This window comes from Symphalangus syndactylus, chromosome 1 (assembly GCF_028878055.3).
Source record: "Symphalangus syndactylus isolate Jambi chromosome 1, NHGRI_mSymSyn1-v2.1_pri, whole genome shotgun sequence".
Classification (NCBI taxonomy): domain Eukaryota; kingdom Metazoa; phylum Chordata; class Mammalia; order Primates; family Hylobatidae; genus Symphalangus; species Symphalangus syndactylus.
The window spans coordinates 115,604,191-115,625,297 of record NC_072423.2 but is presented as its reverse complement, the minus strand read 5'-3'; the positions used below and the strand labels follow the sequence as shown (position 1 = coordinate 115,625,297).

The 21,107-nt window shown below is 47.4% G+C and overlaps 1 long non-coding RNA gene across 1 annotated transcript; it reads left to right on the top strand.

Moving 5' to 3' along the window:
* The first annotated feature begins 10,787 nt into the window (after positions 1 to 10,787).
* LOC129491024 (uncharacterized) lies at positions 10,788 to 15,086 on the top strand. Its single transcript, XR_008660434.2, has 3 exons — positions 10,788 to 10,834; positions 14,105 to 14,139; positions 14,838 to 15,086. It is a non-coding gene; the product is annotated as an uncharacterized lncRNA (long non-coding RNA).
* Positions 15,087 to 21,107: the final 6,021 nt, after the last annotated feature.

The window sequence follows — 21,107 nt, the reverse complement described above, 5'->3', positions numbered from 1 at the left end:
GGGACATTTTTAGACTTCACACCCCAGGAAGTGTTCACCTTCAGCGCCGTCTTCTTTAGCCTCCTGCTGTTGCTCTGCCCCTACAGTCCTCCAATATCCCTTCCCCATGACGCCCCCATTCAGCAGGATGTAGCCAGATGAACAGCGACGCCCACCTCCCCACTTCTTAAAAAACAAAAAAGGGAGGAATGTTAGGTAACAGGAGCACCCTAATGGCGCTGGTTCCGTGTTCTTCTTCCTCCCCAACACAGGCCCACCAAAAGGAGCCAATCAGAGGTCACGCCTTCCCGCCTCAGCCTAGACCCAGCCCCTCAGCCAACCAGCGACCCCCACGTAATGTCCCTAGGCATAAAAGACGGAGGCTGCAGAGCCCTCGCTCTCTTTCTTCTTCCGCTTCGGCTCTCCCCCAGACTCCTCCAATAAAGATCTCTTGACTGCAACCGGTGTGGCGTGGTCTGAGTCTGAGCCTACAGAGTCACCCTTTCACTTCTAACTGTTAGTGAAAGAACTCTCATCCCAATAAGAAAGAAAAATGTTGCTTCCTTCCCTGCAGCTGCAGAAAAGCAGACGCTATTCCATTCTAAGCTGTCTTTGAAAATGTTCTTTATGAAAAGGTGTTTTCTAAGATGCCTAGATTTTGGAGATGGTTGCTCTGCCCTATAACTATAATTTTTAAACCCTAAAAATTCTATAGTTTTAATTGATTGCCCTGATAGATAAGATTTTAAGTGACATTCGCATTTTCTAAAAGCAATAAGTACCTGTGAAGCTTCTTTCTTATGCTGAGAACATTAACCCTCCTTCCTTCTTTCTTTATAAGACAAATATACCCTTTGTAATTCTTATTTCAGCCGAGTTTGGGAGCTTTGGCTTAGTTAAATTAACAAAGGAGACTTACAGGGAGCTTTTGCAAAGTCAGGTAAGAGATGTGACTTGGGTTAGGATGGGGGTGGTGGGGAAGAGAGAACTGGGAATTAGACGCAATGGGGAAAGATTTTGGAGACAGAATTGATAGGACTTGGGAAAAGACTGAACCGCACATGGGAGGTGACAGGCAGTTTGAGGATGACTCCCAGGCCCTTGGCATGAACAACACGGAGGGTTGTCCCTGAAAAGAAGGAGGAGGGCGGAATGTCCCCTGGAAATCTGTTTACGCCACAATCGTGATGTCAGGAGGCCCTTTATGCAAAACTTCCCTCCTTAGAATGAAACTTAAAGGCCATTGAGTGTTCCTGTGTCAGAACAGTATTGGAGGAAAGGGGGCGGGTGTGGGTGGAGGTGATACAAGTTCTTAGTGACTCAGAAGGTGGATTTTCCTCCACAGATGTCTCTGATGATGGATTGGGGCATGAATGGGAACACAGCTCCATTCCAGAGTCCCCAAAGAGGAGGCACTTTTGCTCGAGCTTCACTCAGCTGTGTCCTCTGAATGCTGGGATCTGAGGGTGACATGGGGTTGGGGGCATATTTCACACACCATTGAATCTGTGATATCAGATTTTTCTATAGGAAGTAAGGATGGGACTGAACAGCTAAGGAGAAACTTATTGGAAATTCCCTTTGAGAGAATGAATATATGAATGGATAATGGCCAGGCTGTATGTTAAAATAGAGCTCTGTCCCACAGTCTGCAACCTCCAGTTCAGGAAGCCAAACCAAAACCCTTGTAAGAGTTGGCCACAAAACAACCAGAATATAATCAATAACTGCCAGCTTCTCTAATTTGTATCCCCTTCCAACTTAAGACCAACCATGGAAAGCCAAATGTGCTCCCCTAACCAATCACATAGGATGCCCCACTTCAAGTTCTCCCACCTACAGCACCCTCCATGCCAGCAGCCTTCTATTGGGGCACACCTGGAGCCTTCCCTTCATTCACTAACAAGCTTTCCCACTCCCCTGCCTGCCTGGGAGTCTCTGCCAAACGCAACTGATGCTGCTGACTTCTTTGCTACAGCAAGCTCTGAATAAAGAGCCTTTATTTGTTCTCATTTGGGTGGACTTCATTTATTTTCACACGTGGCCCCCATCTGGGCGTCATCAAAGCTACCTTGCTGGGTTTCATGCGCGTCAGTGTGAAGAGACCACCAAACAGGCTTTGTGTGAGCAACATGGCTGTTTATTTCACCTGGGTGCAGGTGGGCTGAGTCTGAAAAGAGAGTCAGTGAAGGGAGATAGGGGTGGGGCCGTTTTATAGGATTTGGGTAGGTACAGGAAAAAGAGGGGTTGTTCTCTGGCGGGCAGGAGTGGGGGTCACAAGGTGCTCAGTAGGGGAGCTTTTGAGCCAGGATGAGCCAGGAGAAGGAATTTCACAAGATAATGTCATCAGTTAAGGCAGGAACAGGCCATTTTCACTTCTTTTGTGGTGGAATGTCATCAGTTAAGGCAGGAACCGGCCATCTGGATGTGTACGTGCAGGTCACAGGGGATACGATGGCTTAGCTTGGGCTCAGAGGCCTGACACTGGGGACTTGAAGGGAAGGCAGACTCGGGCATTGAGCTCTCTGTATTTGTCAGTGTTCAGGCGGGAAGCTGATTCTTTATCCGAAGTAATGCTGGCAACGCCTAGCAATCAACCCAACACCTTCCCAGTGTAGCAGAGAAGTATGATGAATGGTAGGAGGGCCGTCTGCTGGCAGACTCTCCAAGAAACAGCTGTCAAAAGGTGTGTGTACATGCACACACATGTTTTCCCAAAATCATTTGTCTTCTTTACAGAAAGAAAACCCATAATGGCTACTAGTATACCTTTAGAGTTCAGAGCTGTACAAGTGACCCACATGATATGTTCTCCTTTGCAGAGAACTCACACTGAGTATGTGCACAGCTGTCTGCAGCTGGGTCTAAACCCAGCTTTCTCACTCTCCAGGTGTGATCTTGGACAAGTTACTTGACTTCCCGGGTCTCAGAGTCCTCTTGTTTTATTCCATGGACATTTCCATGCTGCAGTGCTGGTCTGGGTGTAGTTTCACACACTATCTGCATCTGTATCTCCTGAAGTACTTGTTAAGCATTCAGTTTTCTGGGCCCCACCCAGAATTAATGAATCAGAATTTCTGGCACTGGGCTGGGAATCTGCATGACTAGATAGCTCCCCGTGTTATTTTTCTGTTCATTAAATTTTGAGAACCTCAGGGTTACTGTATTTTAGGTACTTGAGAGGTTACAATGATGATCAAGACCTGATACCACTCCTCACTGAAGGCTTATGTACATATACATCCAAGGCAAAGCAAATTGCAAGAAACACAGAAATGGAAAAACCAAATGCCTCAGGAATAAGATATGAATTCCAGCCTGGGAACTCTGAGAAGACTGGTTGAAGGAAGTGGCTTTCAGTCCATGTTTTGGGGGAGATGAAATTTCATCCTGCAGACATGAGGACAGGGCCAGAGGTAACCAGCAAGCAAAAAGACAATGTTAACTTTTACTGCATAAAGAATTATCCCCAGCTGGATGTGGTGGCTCACGCCTGTAATCCCAGCACTTTGGGAGGCAGAGGTGGGTGGATCACCTGAGGTCAGGAGTTTGAGACCAACCTGGCCAACATGGTGAAACCCTGTCTCTACTAAAAATACAAAAATTAGCCAGGCATGTGGCTCACTCCTGTAATGCCAGCTACTTGGGAGGCTGAGGCAGGAGAATCTCTTGAATCCAGGTGGTGGAGATTGCAGTGACCAAGATTGTGCCACTGCAGTCCAGCCTGGGTGACAGAGCGAGACTCTGTCTCAAAAAAAAAAAAAAAAAAAAAGGAATGCCCAGCAGTCTTTTTCCTGGCTGCACCACCCTATGGCTTCTTTGCCATGCCCTTTCTGAAGAGCTTGAGGCATTTGGAGCTAAGGAACCCTGGCAGGGCATAAGGGGAAGGAGTTAAGAACTTCTGTCTTACACTCTGTCTCAGAAGGGAAAGCATCTACGATCTGGACAAGCTTGGGGTTTGAAAAACAATGAGTTTCAACATGGCCGTAAGGGCTCTGTGGGGCTGACAGGAGAGCCAGAGGAGGATGAGTTTCCAGACCATCAGGGCCCAGGTGTTGTTAGTACTAGGGAATGTATTAGAGTCATGAAGCACCAACGTATGTTACTGGTGGCGAATCTGTACTGGTCTGCAGCAACCTCGATTCTTGCCACCTCAGAAGAAAGAATTCGACTGAGGGGCCCAAGATAGAAGGAGAGACCGAGGCAAGTTTTAGAGCAGGAGGGAAAGTTTATTAAAAAGATTTAGAGCAGGAATAAAAAGAAGTAAAGTATAATTGGAGGAGGGCCAAGTGGGCAGCTTGAGAGATCAAGTGCTCTGTTTGACCTCTGACTTCGGGTTTTATACATTGGCATGCTTCCAGGGCCTTGCGTGCCTTCTGCCCCTGATTCTTCCCTTGGGGTGGGCTGTCTGCATGCACAATGGCCTGTTAGCCCTTGTGAGGGGCCAGCCACAAATACGGTGTGTTTACTGGAGTTATACGCATGCTCACTCGAGACATTCTTCTCTTACCAATCTCTAGCATTCCTAGAGAAGGTCATATACCAGTTAAATTCTGCCACTTTGCCTTTTAGTGTACATGCATGAGTGCACTCACCTAACTCCTGAAATCTTATCAGAAAGCGACTGATCACCAGTTTCAGGTGTTTCTGTTTATTGGGAGACTGCCTTTCCCTGGTGCTGGCTGCAATCAATTATTATTTTAGAAAGACAGTTAACGCCAGTAGCCGTGGTTGACGCCTGTAATCCCAGCAATTTGGGAGGCCGAGGCAGATGGATCACCTGCGGTCAGGAGTTTGTGACCAGCCTGGTCAACATGGTGAAACCCCATCTTTACTAAAAATACAAAAAAAAAAAAAATTAGCTGGGTTTGGTGGTGGGTGCCTGTAATCCCAGCTACTTGGGAGGCTGATGTGGGAGAATCACTTGAACCCGGGAAGCGGAGGTTGCAGTGAGCCGAGATTGTGCCGTTATACTCTAGCCTAGGCAACAAGAGCAAAACTCCATCTTAAAAAAAAAAAAAAAAAAAAGAGAGAGAAACAAAAAAAAGAAAGACAGTTAACTGCCTATCACCTGATGGTCACCTGACACTCCTGGTTGCTGGTGGTGGGGCTCTTCTGTCCTGCTTATGTCTGACTAGCTACCTACTGTAACAGTGGGACAGGTGGCTGGGAAGGCAGAGAGAGGGGAATGGGACCTCTGTTTTAACTGTGTTTTCTGAGACTCTGAATTCATCTGGTTGACAACCTCTCATCACTGGGCCAATTACTCTCTTTTCTTATTTTCTATATTCTTGATGCTCTAGCATTTCTGACCTTGCTGAGAGAGACTGCTCCTCCCAGGCCTGGCTAGCCAATTATTAGAGATAGCAAAGGGCTCCCTTGAGCATGCCTTTCATATGAAAACTAACCAAGCCTGAGCCCTGGATTTATTCCCCCCACCCCCACTGCCCCCCGCTCTACATCAACCCAGGGCCCAGTGAGTGTCAGACAACTAGGAACAGCCCCTATGGCCCCAAAGCCATCCAGAATCATTTACTCCTAAACTGCTTACCCTACCCTGCCTTATCTTTCCCACAGAAACCCCAATAAAGGCTTTGGCCCAGGCTTTCCCCTTTATGCTTTGCTTTTGACTCAAGGATTCTCTAACTCAAGAGTTAATTAGGCAGTTCTGGGCCTAATGAGGGCAAGTACAAGTTTCATCCACAAGGCAGAGTGGTCTGTGGAGCTACCATTTCTGCCACAGTTCCAGGGTGGGCTTAGGTCAGGGCAGCATGGGGCTTCCCTCCCTCAGCCCCAGGAAAAGCAAGTATTAATGTGTTGGAGTTAGGGTAGGGGTCCAGATAAATCTTCAATATAGGTTTAGCCACGCAGCTTTACCTGAAGGCCTACAGCCCTGGTCTGTCTGGGCAGGTGTGACTCCTGAACTGGAGTCACTCCTGAACTGGAGTCACTCCAAGGCTCAGCCGGGAGCTGATCCTCAGGGCCCTGGGAGCACAGTAGATGTTCCTTTAGACATTTAGAGGCATGATTCAAGGAGGGATTTGTGGAGGAGGAATCACAGGAGCTGGGGCTTTGTTGACTCCACCATTTGGCCTAAGTCATCCTCCCTCCCTCCATTTTCTTGCTAGTCCTCCCCACATGGGAACGTTTTGTTAAATACTCCCATGCACACACCACCCCCTGTTTCACCATGTTCCTGATACTTAGCTCCTCACTGGGTCCCCTCCCTGGCATTGAAACGGAGGCAGATTTAATACAGTATGAGCATCGTAGGGAAGGGGGCAATAGAGTCAACATGCCAACAAGCCATGGCAGGAAGCTCTCCTTCCACTATGGCTGAAAGATGAGATCTGGAAGGGCCCCGCTAAGCTGCCAACCCCATCTACCCTCATGGGGGCTGCTCTGGAAAAGGGAAAGAGGCTGAGTTGAAAATACTTGTTCTGTTTATTTCATTCTGGTCCCAAATAACAGACCTGGAGGCAAGGATGAGCTCTAGGCTACAGACAGGCTGCCTTGTGGAAGGAGCCAGCTGGTTGCCGAAGGACCGTGGCTGCCTCTCAGATGGACTTGTTTGTCTTACAAAGCCCAGTCCGATTGTCCCCAGTGCAGATGGCAGCTGGCATGATGAGACCCTAATTGGAAGAGGATCCTGTGACCTCCAAACCAATTAAATGATTTCTCAGGAGCTGGGAACAGCTGCATGAGGAAGGCACTTGTGATTGCTTTGAGAAATGGGTGATTTTTTTTTTCTCCCATGGAAGTCGCTTTAGTGATCTTAAAAGGTATTGGCTGTGGGTGCTATTCGGGTCCGGAAAATTGGTCTCGGGAGAAGGAAGAAAAGTGACATTAGCAACCTGGCTTTTTCAACACAGGCTCTAATGAGGCCGAGCTGGGTTGTTGGATAAATCATTGCTTCCAACTATCAGGAAAGTTGCCTGGCCCGGAAATAGGAGAAGGAACTGCAGATACACTTCTTTGATTGGGCAGAGAATTTAGGGGATTTGGGTTTGGAGCCTAAATCATGTCATTGGAACTCCATTCAAGAACGTCCCTCGGGTGATGAAACTGTTCTATGTCTTGATTGTGGGATTGTTGCAGGATTATATGCATCCATCAAAACTCACAAAACTGTAAACTTCAAAGGGTCAATTTTACTCCGTGTAAACTATTCCTAATTTAAAAAACACACATACACAGTATCCTCTAGGCCTGCTCTCCTCACCTAGACCCAGGCAGGCCTCTGTGTGGTCTGATGTTAACCCCCTGCCCTGCTCACACCTTCTGGGGATCCTTGTGAAATTTTTAGAAAACAAGGAGGAGGAGAAAAAACACCAACATAGGATTATGAACACGGAGAGATCTCTAAGTCCCTGGGAGTTCTGATAATCCCTTTGCCCAGGCCACCCCTGAATGGTGAAGTCAGAATCTCTGGGGCTGGGACCTGGCCTCATGATATTAAAGTTCCCCACCCGCCAGGTTGCTTGTAATAACAGACTGAGACCCCCACTCTAAATGATGAGTGGTTCATCTTTTCAATCCTTCACTGTTCTGTCTTTGGAGATTGTGTCAGAAGACCACATTTGAGGCACTACATTCTCCCACCCCTGCCCACCCCACCCCAACCCTCAGGGGCTGGGTGCCCCCAGATTTCTGTCTTGTTGCTATGGGGATGTTCAATAGGCTCTTCTCTCTCCCACCCAAGAGTCTATTTGGTACTCTGGCTGCGGGCTTGGACTGCCTCCTGCCAGCCATTCCTCCTTAACTTCCTGGTAATGTGTGTACGTATCCTGTCCCCAGAGGAAGGAACTCTGGTTCCAGCTCCCCGCACTGTGGGTGAGAGTCCCCATGAACGCTAAGACAGGAAAAATCTCTCAGCCTCTTTGAGCCTCAGGCTTCCCATCAGCACGATGGGGAGGGTCAATAAGAGGATGTGCAAGGATTCACTTTGGAAACAGAAGCATTCAAAGTCTAATTAATATTTCTTATAGATGGTGCCCTGGGGGTGGGACCTCGTGTCCTTCATCTCTTGATTTCCAACAAGAGTCACTGCAGCATCCTCACGTGAACCCCTGATTATAGTTTGCCAAATTAATTATTATTAAACCCTGTTTCTCATAGAGAAAAGAACCAAGCCACTTTCGGGCTGAGAAATCTTCCGGATCCCAGTAACAAGTGGGTGGGTTAGCTCAGAGCTCAGTGCAGGCCTTGAAAATGGCAGAGCTCCTGTTGGGGAACCTGAAGTGTCCCAGGTTTCTGAGGACTCCTGTCCTCACAGAAGCCCTGTGAGGACACAGTCGTGACTGTGCCCACCCGCCAGGAGGCAGGACAGTGAGCTCTGACTGCCCATGGGTGCTGTCCCCAGCACAGCACTGGATTGTTCTGTTTCCTTTGAGGCACTGATGAGGTTCGAGACTGTCCCCTCTGGAGGGGAAAATTAAGAGGCACAGTGGGGAGCTGTGTTGTGTTGTGAAGCTTTTCCAGAATTGATTTTGTTGGGGGACATTTTTTTTTTAAAGAGTCCTTTCTTGAATGTTGGCAGAATGGACAGACTGCCAGAAAAGGCTGTGATCTGGACACCCCACCCTGTCTTCCTGAGGTTGCCCCTGCCCCTCCACAGTCCTAGGGAGGCTTCCCATCCCACCCAGGGTGCTGTGGGCTCCCACTCAGGGGTAACAAGCCCAGGTGTGTGCTGCACTTGGCAGATCTGATCAGGCAGCATCCACATTTGTTTCTCATGGTTACTATAACAAAGTGCCACCAGCTGGGGGCTTAAAACCACAGACACGTATTCTCTCACGGTTCTGGAGGCCAGAAGTCTGAATCAAGGTGTCTCATGCTCCCTCTGAAGGCTCTAGGGGAGAATCCTTCCATGCCCCTTCCTGGCTTCTAGTGATTGCCCCAAATCGTTGGTGTTCCTTGGTTTGTAGCCAATCTCTGCCACTGTCATGATGTCACAGAGCCTTCTTTCCTGTGTCTTTATGTGACCTTCTTGGGAGGACATTAGTCATTGGATTTAGGGCCCACCCTAATCCAGTATGACCTCATCCTAACTAATTACATCTACAAAGACCCTATCTCCAAATAAGATCCAAGTAGACCTGAATTTTGGGGGGACACTCTTCACATTATTCTTGGGGCTCGCTCACTCCAGGGCCATAGCACCCTCTCCTGAGACCCTGCCCTGTGCTTTTACCCCAGTACCCACTGAGGAGCCACCATGGTCATGAGTTGGCATCTAGTGCACAGCCTGATTGAACTCTATCAGAGGGGTCTTGTAGCAGCATGAGCAGGGTAAGCTCAGCACTACTGTTGAAGACTGGCATTGTGGTGTGAGGGCAGGGGCAGGAGCCTGGATCCGGGAGACTGAGGGCAAGTTTCAGCGCACCCAACTTCTCATGGAGGGACCTTGTGCCCTACTGCTCTCTGAGAAGGAAGCCACCTGCAGCCCCACATTTAATGGGATTAAGTACTAAGACTGTCTACATTAAAATTATCCCCCCATTCTCTGCAAGAAATTCCTGCCCAGTAAGAAAAAGTTATAAATAACTTTATTATTTGTTTTGTTAACTTTCTGAAAATCCATTTATCTGCACTTTTACTTACCACTCAACTAGACTTCATTTGGGTAAAAAGACCCTTTCTCAAACAATACATTGTTCAGTAGGGCTTATCAAGCAAGTGTTTACTCTTAAGGTTCATTCAAACTTTCCCCACTCTGTGCCTCCCAATCCTCAAAGGTTATATCTGTAACTTCAGGCCGGGCGTGGTGGCTCATGCCTGTAATCCCAGCACTTTGGGAGGCTGAGGCAAATAGATTGCCTGAGCCCAGGCATTTGAGACCAGCCTGGGCAAAATGATGAGACACCATCTTTATAAAAAATATGAAAATTAGCCAAGCATGGTGGTGCACACCTAAAGTCCCAGGCTGAGGTGGGAGAATCACTTGAATCTAGAAGGTCGAGGCTGCAGTGAGCCGTGATCACACCACTGCACTCTAGCCTGGGAGGATGGGAGTGAAGCACTTCATCTAATCCCAGCCAGTCAACTGCACCCCAGTGAAGACTCATCTTAAACTATATCCCCCAAATCACATAAATATGGCACCCTTGAGCTGCCTGTTCTGAGGCAGTGGCCTCTCTTAAAGAAAGCAATCAGCTGAGCTCTGCTGGCTCCACAGGTTATTTAGGTGGCATTTTGTGGGGAGTTGGCATTTGAAGCCTCTCTCAGTGTCCATCTCATATAATACACACACACACACACACACACACACACACACACACACACACATATATTTCTGAGACAGAGTCTCGCTCTGTCGCCCAGGCTGGAGTGCACTGGTGCGATCTCCGCTCACTGCAAGCTCTGCCTCCCAGGTTCACGCCATTCTCCTGCCTCAGCCTCCTGAGTAGCTGGGACTACAGGCGCCCACAACCACGCCCGGCTAATTTTTTGTATTTTTAGTAGAGATGGGGTTTCACCGTGTTAGCCAGGATGGTCTCAATCTCTTGACCTTGTGATCCACCTGTCTTGGCCTCCCAAAGTAATGGGATTACAGGCGTGAGCCACTGCACTTGGCCTCCATCTCCTCTATTTTATATGTTATATACAGTATATGTAAAATATATCAATGCATATATATTTTATATATTACATATAAACATAATTTTGCTTTTTATGGTCTGTAAAATGGGGATAACAGTTCCTACTTTACCTACCACACAGGTTCATGGGCTCCCCACTCTTTGGTATCCTGCACCAGAGATGACATTGCAGACCAGGGAAAAGTCTCTCCAGCCAGGAAGCAGTCTGAGCCTGAAAGGAACAGTTGCCCACTTAGATTTGGAGTCTCTTCAATGTAATGTGTCTGTGTAATAATTCTGTAAATTATAGGCCACTGTCTAAACCTTAGGGACAATTATTAGCAGTTAGATATTTTTGTCCCTCCACCCTCAAACAGAGGTTTTTGAACCAAATAGCAAAATTTTGTGAGCTAAAATTGGCCACTTGTATAGAAATTCTGGGCCCTCCCGGCCGCCCCGTCTGGGAAGTGAGCAGCGCCTCTGCCCCCGTCCGGGAAGAAGTGAGGAGCGCCTCTGCCCGGGCGCCCCGTCCAGGAAGAAGTGAGGAGCGCCTCTGCCCGGCCGCCCCGTCCGGGAAGAAGTGAGGAGCGCCTCTGCCCGGCCGCCCTGTCCGGGAAGAAGTGAGGAGCGCCTCTGCCCGGCCGCCCCGTCCGGGAAGAAGTGAGGAGCGCCTCTGCCCGGCCGCCCCGTCGGGAAGAAGTGAGGAGCGCCTATGCCCGGCCGCCCCGTCCGGGAAGAAGTGAGGAGCGCCTCTGCCCGGCCGCCCCGTCTGGGAGGTGAGGAGCGCCTCTGCCCGGCTACCCATCGTCTGGGAGGTGAGGAGCGCCTCTGCCCGGCCGCCCATCGTCTGGGAGGTGAGGAGCGCCTCTGCCCGGCCACCCATCGTCTGGGAGCTGAGGAGCGCCTCTGCCCGGCCACCCATCGTCTGGAAAGTGAGGAGCGCCTCTGCCCGGCTGCCCCATCTGGGAAGTGAGGAGCGCCTCTGCCCGGCCACCCATTGTCTGGGAAGTGAGGAGTGCCTCTGCCCGGCCGCCCCGTCCGGGAAGAAGTGAGGAGCGCCTCTGCCCGGCCACCCATCGTCTGGGAAGTGAGGAGCGCCTCTGCCCGGCCACCTATCGTCTGGGAAGAAGTGAGGAGCGTCTCTGCCTTCCCGCCCCGTCTGGGAAGTGAGGAGCTCCTCTGCCCGGCCGCCCCGTGTCTGGGTAGAAGTGAGGAGCTCCTCTGCCTGGCCGCTCCGTCTGGGAGGTCTGCCACGGAGGCCAGAAGCAATGTGGGGGCTGGACGTGGTGGCTCACGCCTGTGGTCCCGGCACTCTGGGGGGCGAGGCGGGTTGATCACTTCGGGCTAGGAGTTCAAGACCAGTCTGGCCAACTTGGCGAAACATGAAGAATACAACAGACAGACCAACCAACCAACTCAGTGACAACAAAACAGGTCTACCCTGGAGTCATACTCTAATTTTTTCTATTTTCCTCCCTTTCTGATCCGTTATCCCACTTCCTTTTTCTTCCTCTTCCTTCTCCCTCTTCTTTGTCAAATAGAGGATTGAGTTATTATCACTGATCCATATAAAGTCTCTCTCTCATTTATTTTAACTCCCACCCCCCATTTCTATTCCCCAACTTCCCATGTGCAACCTTCCTAATATGTTTGATACGCATCTTTTTGTTTGTATGTATTTTTGGAAAATGTTTATTGTTTTTTGTATGCAAAAAAAATTAATAAAAAAAAAAATACATTGAGAATATACACAAACTAATAGAAATTCTGGGCCCTCAACCAAGAGTTTCTTTTGTTAATTAGACATAGAAACCCCCAACCTCCCTGGGGCTCAGGATTGACTTGGATGATGCCGGGTACCTGTGGGGAGATGGGGGTACAGTGCCAGGCAGTCTCCTTTGTCTTCCTCCACCCACCCTCTGTGCCTCATGTTGCTCTACCACATGGGAGTCACAGGAATAATTACTTGTCCAATAAGCCAAGAAATCAATTTTTAATAACTGGGTACGTACTGAAAGTTTAGTAGAGCTAGACTGATTTTAGAGAGTTTTCTGATAGGTATTTTATATAAAATGGAGAAGGAAATTTTGCTATTTTGAAGTTGTGCATAATTCCTCCTAGGTTTAGCAACATACTGTGATGGCTTCTCTGGGTATATCTAATACAGACCGTGATTCTGGGGGTGAAACTTCTGCAGATCAGGTAGTTGTGAACTGAGCAGCATATCTGTAGTGTGGCCAAGAGAAAACCAAGACACAAATCCACCTTCAACTTTCCTCATCTGTCCCTACAGTGTCTTTGAGACTTGGTTCTGAGTCAGGACCCCATCAAGGTTTGGGCATTGTGTTCAGTCCCTGTGCACCTTTAGTCTGTGTTAGTCTAAAATAGTTCCCCCACCTTTTTGTCCCTTATTATGTTGACTTTTGGAGAAAATGATCAATTTCTTTACTGAATATTCCACCTTCTGGATTTTGTCAGATCGTTTCTTCATGGTGTTATTTAACTTGTTTCTCTGTCTCTCATGCAAAGTGGAAGTTAGGGCTCAAGTCTTGATTAGATTCATTTTTGGACAAGTACACAGATTTTTAAAATAATCTTTTTCTGTGATAATAATACCAAGTTCATTGTAGAAAAACTTAGAGAAAAAAAAATGAAGGTAGCCTGTAATCCTGCCATCCTGCCATGCTTGTATTAATTTATACATCCACCAGCCATGTATGAGTCTTCTCATTTTGCCAAAACTTCACCAAGCCAGAACTTTCTTTAAAAAAATTTTGAAAGGTAAAAAAAATAATGATATCTAATTTGAGCTTTTGTACCCATTTAAGGAAACTGAGCATACTTCCATATGTTCATTAGATGTGTTTCTTTTTCATCTAATCTATATTTTTTTCTGTGGACGCAAAGAGTCCTTTATATTAAGAAGAGTAATCCTGTGTCATATATGTTGGAAAATAAAAAGTAATCTCGGATCTACCTGTTGAGAGAACTCTGGGGCAAGGCACAGAGGAAGCCCTTGGCGTAGTGCCTGGCACACAGGAGATGTCCAGCACAGGCTGGGTGCACGCTGCCCTTGCAGAGGTCTACCCCCAGGTGATCCCAGGAAAGCCCCGGGTCATGCCCCCTCCTGTGGCCACAGGGACCCTGTGATCAACCACCAGGATGAAGCTCAAAGCTCCTCCTGACCCTGCCTCCCCACCTCCCACTTACTTCATTCCTCTCTCCCCAGCCGCTCTTCGTGGATCCAGCCCCATTTGGATTTGCCCCTTGATCTTCCCTCGGCTGAACTACAGCACAGAGGAAGGTGCCTACCTTCAAAGAAAGCCTGGCCCAGGCTGGCCCTGGGCATGAGAACATCTCCTACAGGCTTATTATTTGGTGCCCCATGAGGCTGATTTTTTAAAAGACATCTGTAATAGGAAGTAGATAGAAAGCAATTTCCTATTTAAAAAAAAAAAAAAAACCAGCATGCAGAAAAAGCTTTTGTCCTTTATGTTCCCAGAGTGGCTTCTCTAAATCTTCCTTCTGTGTTTTCCATGTTGCAGTCACCACTGGCTGGTCTACCTCCTCCAACCAGACAGTGAGTGCCTAGAAGGGGGAGACTTCCTTCAGTGGTCTTGGAGTGCCCAGCACCTGGAGCAGTGTCTGGCACAGAGAAGGCGCTGGAATGAATTACTCACCCTATTTCTCTAAAAGTCTGCAGTAGACACATGAGCGTCAGGAGAGGAGCAAGAAACCCAAACATGACTGATCTCAGGCCACTGTGGACACAGATGCTCAGTCCTTGATGGCTTGGGTCCCCATGCACAGGCTGCAGAGGGAAGCCCAGGGACTCCCCCTGCTCCCTCCAACTGTTCCAGGATTTTCATTTTTCCACATCCTGAGTCACATTCAGCTCATCTTGTCATAGATTAACTTTAAAATGTAGCAATTCAGCTTGGAGAGGGAGAGAGAGAGGAAAGAGAAGAGAGCTGGAGGGAATCTGAGTGAGGTCTGGGACTGGAAGGGCCACCATGCTGCCCTGGACACCAGGAACAGGAAATCGGATTTGAGGCAGAGAAGCTGTAGGTGGAAGGGGCATCAGAGAAGGTTCTAGGCTAGCTCCAACGGTTTACAACAGCCTGATGTAGCTCTTCCCCACCGCCTGTATGGTTTAAATCATTTCAGCATTTAAAAAGGAAAACAGCCCTGTTAGAAATCTGCTGTGGGCAAAGAGGAAAACACAGAAAATGATACCAATCATCCATTCTCTTTTTTTTCTTTCTCCGGGCCCCACAGTGGCAAGATGCTGTCCTCTCTCGGCCCTCCCCAGGATAAATGCAACTTCTAGGAAGAGGATTCAGCAACCCACCCACCAACGCAATCCAGACGAGAACAATCCGCTGACCCTAACCACTTCCTTGTGTCCCTGTGCAGTTGCTTCTGTCCTCAGGCAGCCACTGATCTGCCTTCTGTCCTTATAGCTTTGCCTTTTCTAGAATTGCACGTAAGTGCACTCACATAATACATGATCTTTTGACTTCTTTAACATAATGCTTTCTGATTCTTCTGTGTTGTCCCACACATTGCTATTTTGTTCCTTTTTATTGACAAGTGGTATTCCACTGCATGCACATTCTACAGCCTGTTTTTCCATTCACATTAATGGACATTTGGGTTGCTCCTAGGTGGATCTGAATAAAACTGCTATGAACGTTCATGTACACATCTTTGCATGAACATATGTTTTCATTCTTATTAGGCAAATATCTAGAAGTGGAATGAATGGGTCTTATAGTAAGTTTAGGTTTAACTTTAAAAGATCCTGTCACATTGTTTTCCAGAATGGCTGCACCGCTCTGCATTTTGCCTGGCAATGTATGAGAGATCTGGCTGCTCCACATCCTTGTCAGTCCTCGGCATTCTCAGTTTATTTTGTTTATTTGTTTTAGCTATTCTCATCGCTGTGTTGTGGTGTATCATTGTGGTTTTACTTGGCATTTCCCCAGTGATGCTGAGCATCTTTTCAAGTGTTTATTGGCAATTTGTATATCTTCATTGGCGAAATGCTCGATTTTTTTGCTTTTTTTTTGTGTTAGATTGTTTTATTATTGAATTGCATAATGCTTAATATTTATCAGCTAAATTTCTCTATGAAAATTTTACTCCAGTCTGAGGAGTAAATATCTGATTTCTGTCTCAACTGCTTTATCACACTTAAAGAGACAGATTTAATAAGAGAAAAACTCAAAATGTGTTTCTATCCAGGTTGCGCTGACTACCACAAAGCTATGTCTGATCTACTGTGCGTGTTAAAATGAAAAAAAATCTGTGATCTGAATCCTAAGTATGGCTAATACGACTTTGGTTTCCCTTTTTCATGAAGATAAACATGGAACAATACTTGTGTAGGAAAACACCCATGTACAGGTTGACAACCACTTTTTATTTTCTATCTCAACTAAAGTTAGGTCATCCCAAACAGAACTCGAATAAATCTATTCTAGACACAAATCCCTTAGCTTCTTGATTCTCTGATGGGTCATTGCTTGGAATGAGAAAATTCTTACCTCAGAAAATTTATGCCTTGGCTGGCATTCTTGGAGTTTCTGATTTTTACATAAGGTTCTAAATATTCCGGGGACTCTTCTATACAGTGCGTCTCTGCTTCTGGTTCATCCAATTCTCTACCATGGTGGGACACAGAATAAACCTAATAAGTTTGGTAATTTCATAGAAGTTACCATCTGTAGACTGCTTACTGTATGCCTGGCCCCTGGGACTTTAAGTCCATTGTCTCATTTAACCCTCACTTAAACCCTGAGAAATGGCTGTGATTATTATTCACGTTTACAGGTGGGAAAGCTGAGGCTTACAGAGGAGAAGTAACTAGTCCAAGGCCTCACAGCCAGCGGGGGAAGGGCTGACAATCCGACATCAGAGCCCGTGCAGCTAACCACTCCCCTGAAACATCTCTCATTCTGTGTAGCACAATTACATTGTCTGCTCAGTCAGAACGCAATGGTGCTTGTACAGTGGCCTCCTGGGCTGGACACACAGGCAGGCTCTCCTCTTTCTATTCAACCTCACTCTATTTGGAGAGTCCAAAAGTTAGTACTGTGTTTCCCAGACTGCTTGGCTGGGGATCTGGACGTGAATGAGGTTCTGCCAATGAGATGTTTCAATACTAGCTTAGAGTTATGGGTTAAATTGTGTTCCCCATAAAGATCTGTGGAAGTTCTAAGGTTGAGTACCTGTGAATGTGAATTCCCCTTATTTGGGAATAGGGTATTTATAGATGTAATCACTTTAAGAAGGGGTCATTGGAGTGGACCCCAATCCAATATGACTGGTATTCTTTTTTTACTTTTATTTTTATTTATTTTTTTTTGGAGATAGAGTCTTGCTCTGTCACCCAGGCTGGAGTGCAGTGGCACGATCTCAGCTCACTGGAGCCTCTGCCTCCCAGGTTCAAGCAATTCTCCTGCCTCAGCCTCCCAAGTAGCTGGGACTACAGGTGCATGCCACCACACTTGGCTAATTTTTGTATTTTTAGTAGAGATGGGGTTTCCCCATGTTACCCAGGCTGGTCTTGAACTGCTGACCTCAAGTGATCCACCCGCCTTCGCCTCCCAAAGTGCTGGGATTATAGGTGTGAGCCACCGCACCCGGCTGACTGGTATTCTTATGAGAGGAAAATGCCATGTGGAGACAGACACACAGGGAGAATTCCATGTGATGCAGAGGCAGAGTGTGGAGAGACACAGGCGGAAGGAGCGCCAAGGATTGCTGGCCACCAACAGAGGCTGGAAAGATGCAGGAAGGATTCTACCCGGAGTCTCAGACAGAGCATGGCCCTGTGGAAACTTTGATTTCAGACTTCTGGCCCCCAAAACTGTGAGAGAATAAATTAGTGTTGTTTAAGCCATCCAGTGTGTGGTTCTGTGTTTTCGCAGCCACAGGAAACTAACACAGGAAGGGAGACGTGGTGCAGAGAGTGCTGGCAGTTAAGCTCCTGTGGGCATGGGTACTGCCATCGCAGCTTCGTGGCGGTGACCTCCTGCCTGCAGACCTCGGCTGTGAGGCTGGATCTTGAAGTCCACGGGCCAGTGGTGCCCCCAGACTTCACTTTCCCACCGCTTCCATCAACTTTTGTAAGCACAGTTCCCTGTGTTAAATCCTTTTCTGCTCTATTTCCTGTACTGAACCCTGACTGACACAAACTCACACTGCTAAATACCAGGTACACTTAAAAGCGGAGAAGACTCTCATAGGAAATGAGGGCAAGCTAGAATAGAAAGGCAGCTGTGGGGAGGAGGACTTCAAACCTGCCTGGCCCTGCATCCTCCTCTCTCATCTCCAGGTTAAGCATCCTTTTGGCCGGCCAACAGACTGCATCTCTTGCAGAGCAGACATCCTAAATGTGCCTCACCCCAATTTAGTTTGCAAGCTGTGCTGGATTGTTATGTTGTCAGTGTTTACTCTGGGAACAACATTGTCCCAAATCCTGTTCCTTGTGTAGTGTGGGGTTTGATGTGGCCAACATTGAAGTTCTGCGAGATATGTGAGGCAGAAGTGAAGGCTGGTGCTGGCTGGAGGCACTGAGAGAGGGGCTCACTCATCAGCCCGCACCCTCCTTGCTCCAGTTCTCCCTCCTGACTGCCAGACCCATTGGCCAGCAATGGCCCAAGACGCTGCCATATGCCTCACTGTGAACTCTGCCTGTGGTTCTCACCTTAGGATAGCTAATTCCTCACTTTTATTGTCCCAGAACTAAGGACACTGACTGCCTGCAGTCCCTGCATTCTCTCCTTTTTGTAGGGCTTTGTACACTTCCTGCTGAAATTAGGATACAATAGGGTAGATTTCATTCCAAGCCTTCATCTTTCCTCTGTTTGCTTCCTGTGATTAACGTAGCTGTGGTGCTTGTCATATTCTGAGGTTGGGTGCACAGGTGGGGGGGGCAAGCAAGGATTTAAGAGTTATTGTTGGCAGCAGGATCCACCTGGTGGTGGTCACAGAGCTCACTGACGCATGTTGTACGTCTCAAGATGCCAAAACCACAAAAAGATTGGAGGGTTAAGAAAACCCCCGATGAGAAACATCCAGGCTCCTCATTCTGCCTGTCTTGATACTTTTTCTTTATTTGAAAGGGGTTGTTATGGTGATGGAAGAGGGCTGAATTGGAAAGGATTTGTTCTTTTGTTATTATTTATAGACACGGGCATACCTTGTGTGAAGCTTTCTGACAATTTTCTTCTTTGAGCTGAGCTTGAGACATATTCTGTTAGCACTGGTGGACACCAGGAGGGAGGAGGAGGTTGTTTTCTAGGATTCCCAGAGCCAGGTCAGCTTCTATCTTCTTGGCATTGCCCAAAGACCCCCAGGGAGCCACAGCTACTAGCAGAGTACAGAACAGAGAGGACAGATGGCCTGGTGGCAGGGCACTGGCATGTTTTATTTGTCATGTTTTCCATCCACCTCTTGGGCTGTAAAATCTGTGTATTTTTTAGTGAACCTCTGAAGTAGTCGTAGCCTTTCGATGGGTACAAACTGCTTTAACTTGCAAAAGAGATACAAAGCCTGGCTGGAGAACTCACTTGCCAAACTTGGGTAATCTGTCCTTAAGGAAATTCCTGGACTATTAAAATCCTTTCCTAATATTCCAGCCAACACCATATGTATTTACATATTGGAGAATCCTTGGGAAGTCCTCTCAATAGCTATGACCACACTTCTGTCTACACCTGAAATCTACGGACCACCCAGCCCGTCTTGCCCTTCGCTTCCGTGACTCAGGAGAGCAATCACATCTCTACAAGCTCTGGGAAGACTCTGCTTACTTCACGCCCACTGCACTTGACTGCTGACATTATCCTTGAAGATGGAGGCTGTAATTATACCAATCACTCCGCCGGATAGACCTGGAGTATCCCCATGATTAATGGAAGAGATTCACTCAAAACATAAGATGTCTCGTTTTCTAGTTGGGTGTACTAGCAAAATACTGCAGAAACATAGCCTCCACTACTCGAGCTAAAATGTCTCAGCGGGTTTCCTTTTGTTCCCAGGCAATTGGAAACAGCAGGAATATCTCCTCAGAATCCAAAACGATACTCAGGATGGGGAGGCAGTAGAGGTCTCAGGAGGTTTTTTGAAAGAAGCTTTAAAAATATCTCATTTCAAAAGTCATTTTATATAAGTTCACTGCAGAAAAGTTGGGAATTACAGAAAAAATATATAAAAGAAACTGAAGGTCATCCATAATCCCACCAGCCACAGATAACCCTTATTGGAATTGTTGAGCACCTATTTCCATCTATTTTCAGTGCATATATATAGTAATGGTTTCCACAAAATATCCTGTTTTCCGACCTTCTTTTTATTTTAGCATACCCAAATTATGATAAATACTGCCAGGGAACACATATGGAGCATTAGTAATGTACCAGGACCAATTTTCCATGATCTGCTGGAATTACTTCATTCAACCCTTCCAAGTACTAAAGGGAAAGATAAATTTATTTATTTATTTTTGAGACAGTCTCACTTTGTTGCCCAGGCTGGAGTGCAGTGGTGCAATCTCTGCCCACCGCAACCTCCAAATCCCAAGTTCAAGTGATTCTCCTGACTCAGTGTCCCAAGTAGCTGGGAGTACAGGCACGTGCCACTACATCCGGCTAATTTTTGTATTTTTAGTAGAGATGAGGTTTCACCATGTTGGCCAGGCTGGTCGCAAACCCGTGACCTGAAGTGATCCGCCCACCTCGGCCTCCCAAAGTGCTGGGATTACAGGCGTGAGCTACCATGCTTGGCCAGGAAAGATACTTTTATCTCTTCCATTTTTACAGGCAAGGAAACTGAGGTACAGAGGTGTTAAACAACTTGCCCAAGGTCCTTAGCTAATTACATAATGGAGTTAGGATTCAATCCCTGGCAGTCTGGCTGCATACTCATGCTCTAGGAGCCCATCATGCTGTGATCAGGTTTCCAGTGCTAGCTTCCCCTACCCCCGCTTCCCGTGAGCTATTGACCTGAAAAGTCCTTGGTTCTTCCTGTCACAGCCTATGTAGGTCTGGCACCAAGGTATGCTGTGGGATCCTTTTCTGAGCACCTACAATGTGAAAGGTACTGTGGCTGCAACTTTAACAGGGACTTATCATCAAGAATCCTATCAACAAGAATTCTCAAACGTGGTAAGGAGACAGACACCAACTTCCTGGCATAGCCAGGGAATTCACAGAAAGACCTCCAAAGGGCAGACACCCTGGAGGCAACTGAGAGTGGTGACCTGATGTTGGGGTGACCTGGAAGGCTGCCACAGCCCAGCTTTCAGTGCCTAAAAAAGGTGCTGGCTCAGAATAGCTGTAAATCCTGGTGGGGTCGACCTGCGCAGTGGTGTTGCTTGGGATCAGGCAGTGGAAGTACCTGAGAAGTACTGAGAAGCATATCTGTTGCCATGGTACCCAGACAGCAGGAGGCAACCAGCTTGAAAGAACAGCTTCTGTGCCTTCTGCCCCTCCACAGGAAGCACTTTACAGAGGGGAGGGCAACCCCCAGGTGGGAGTA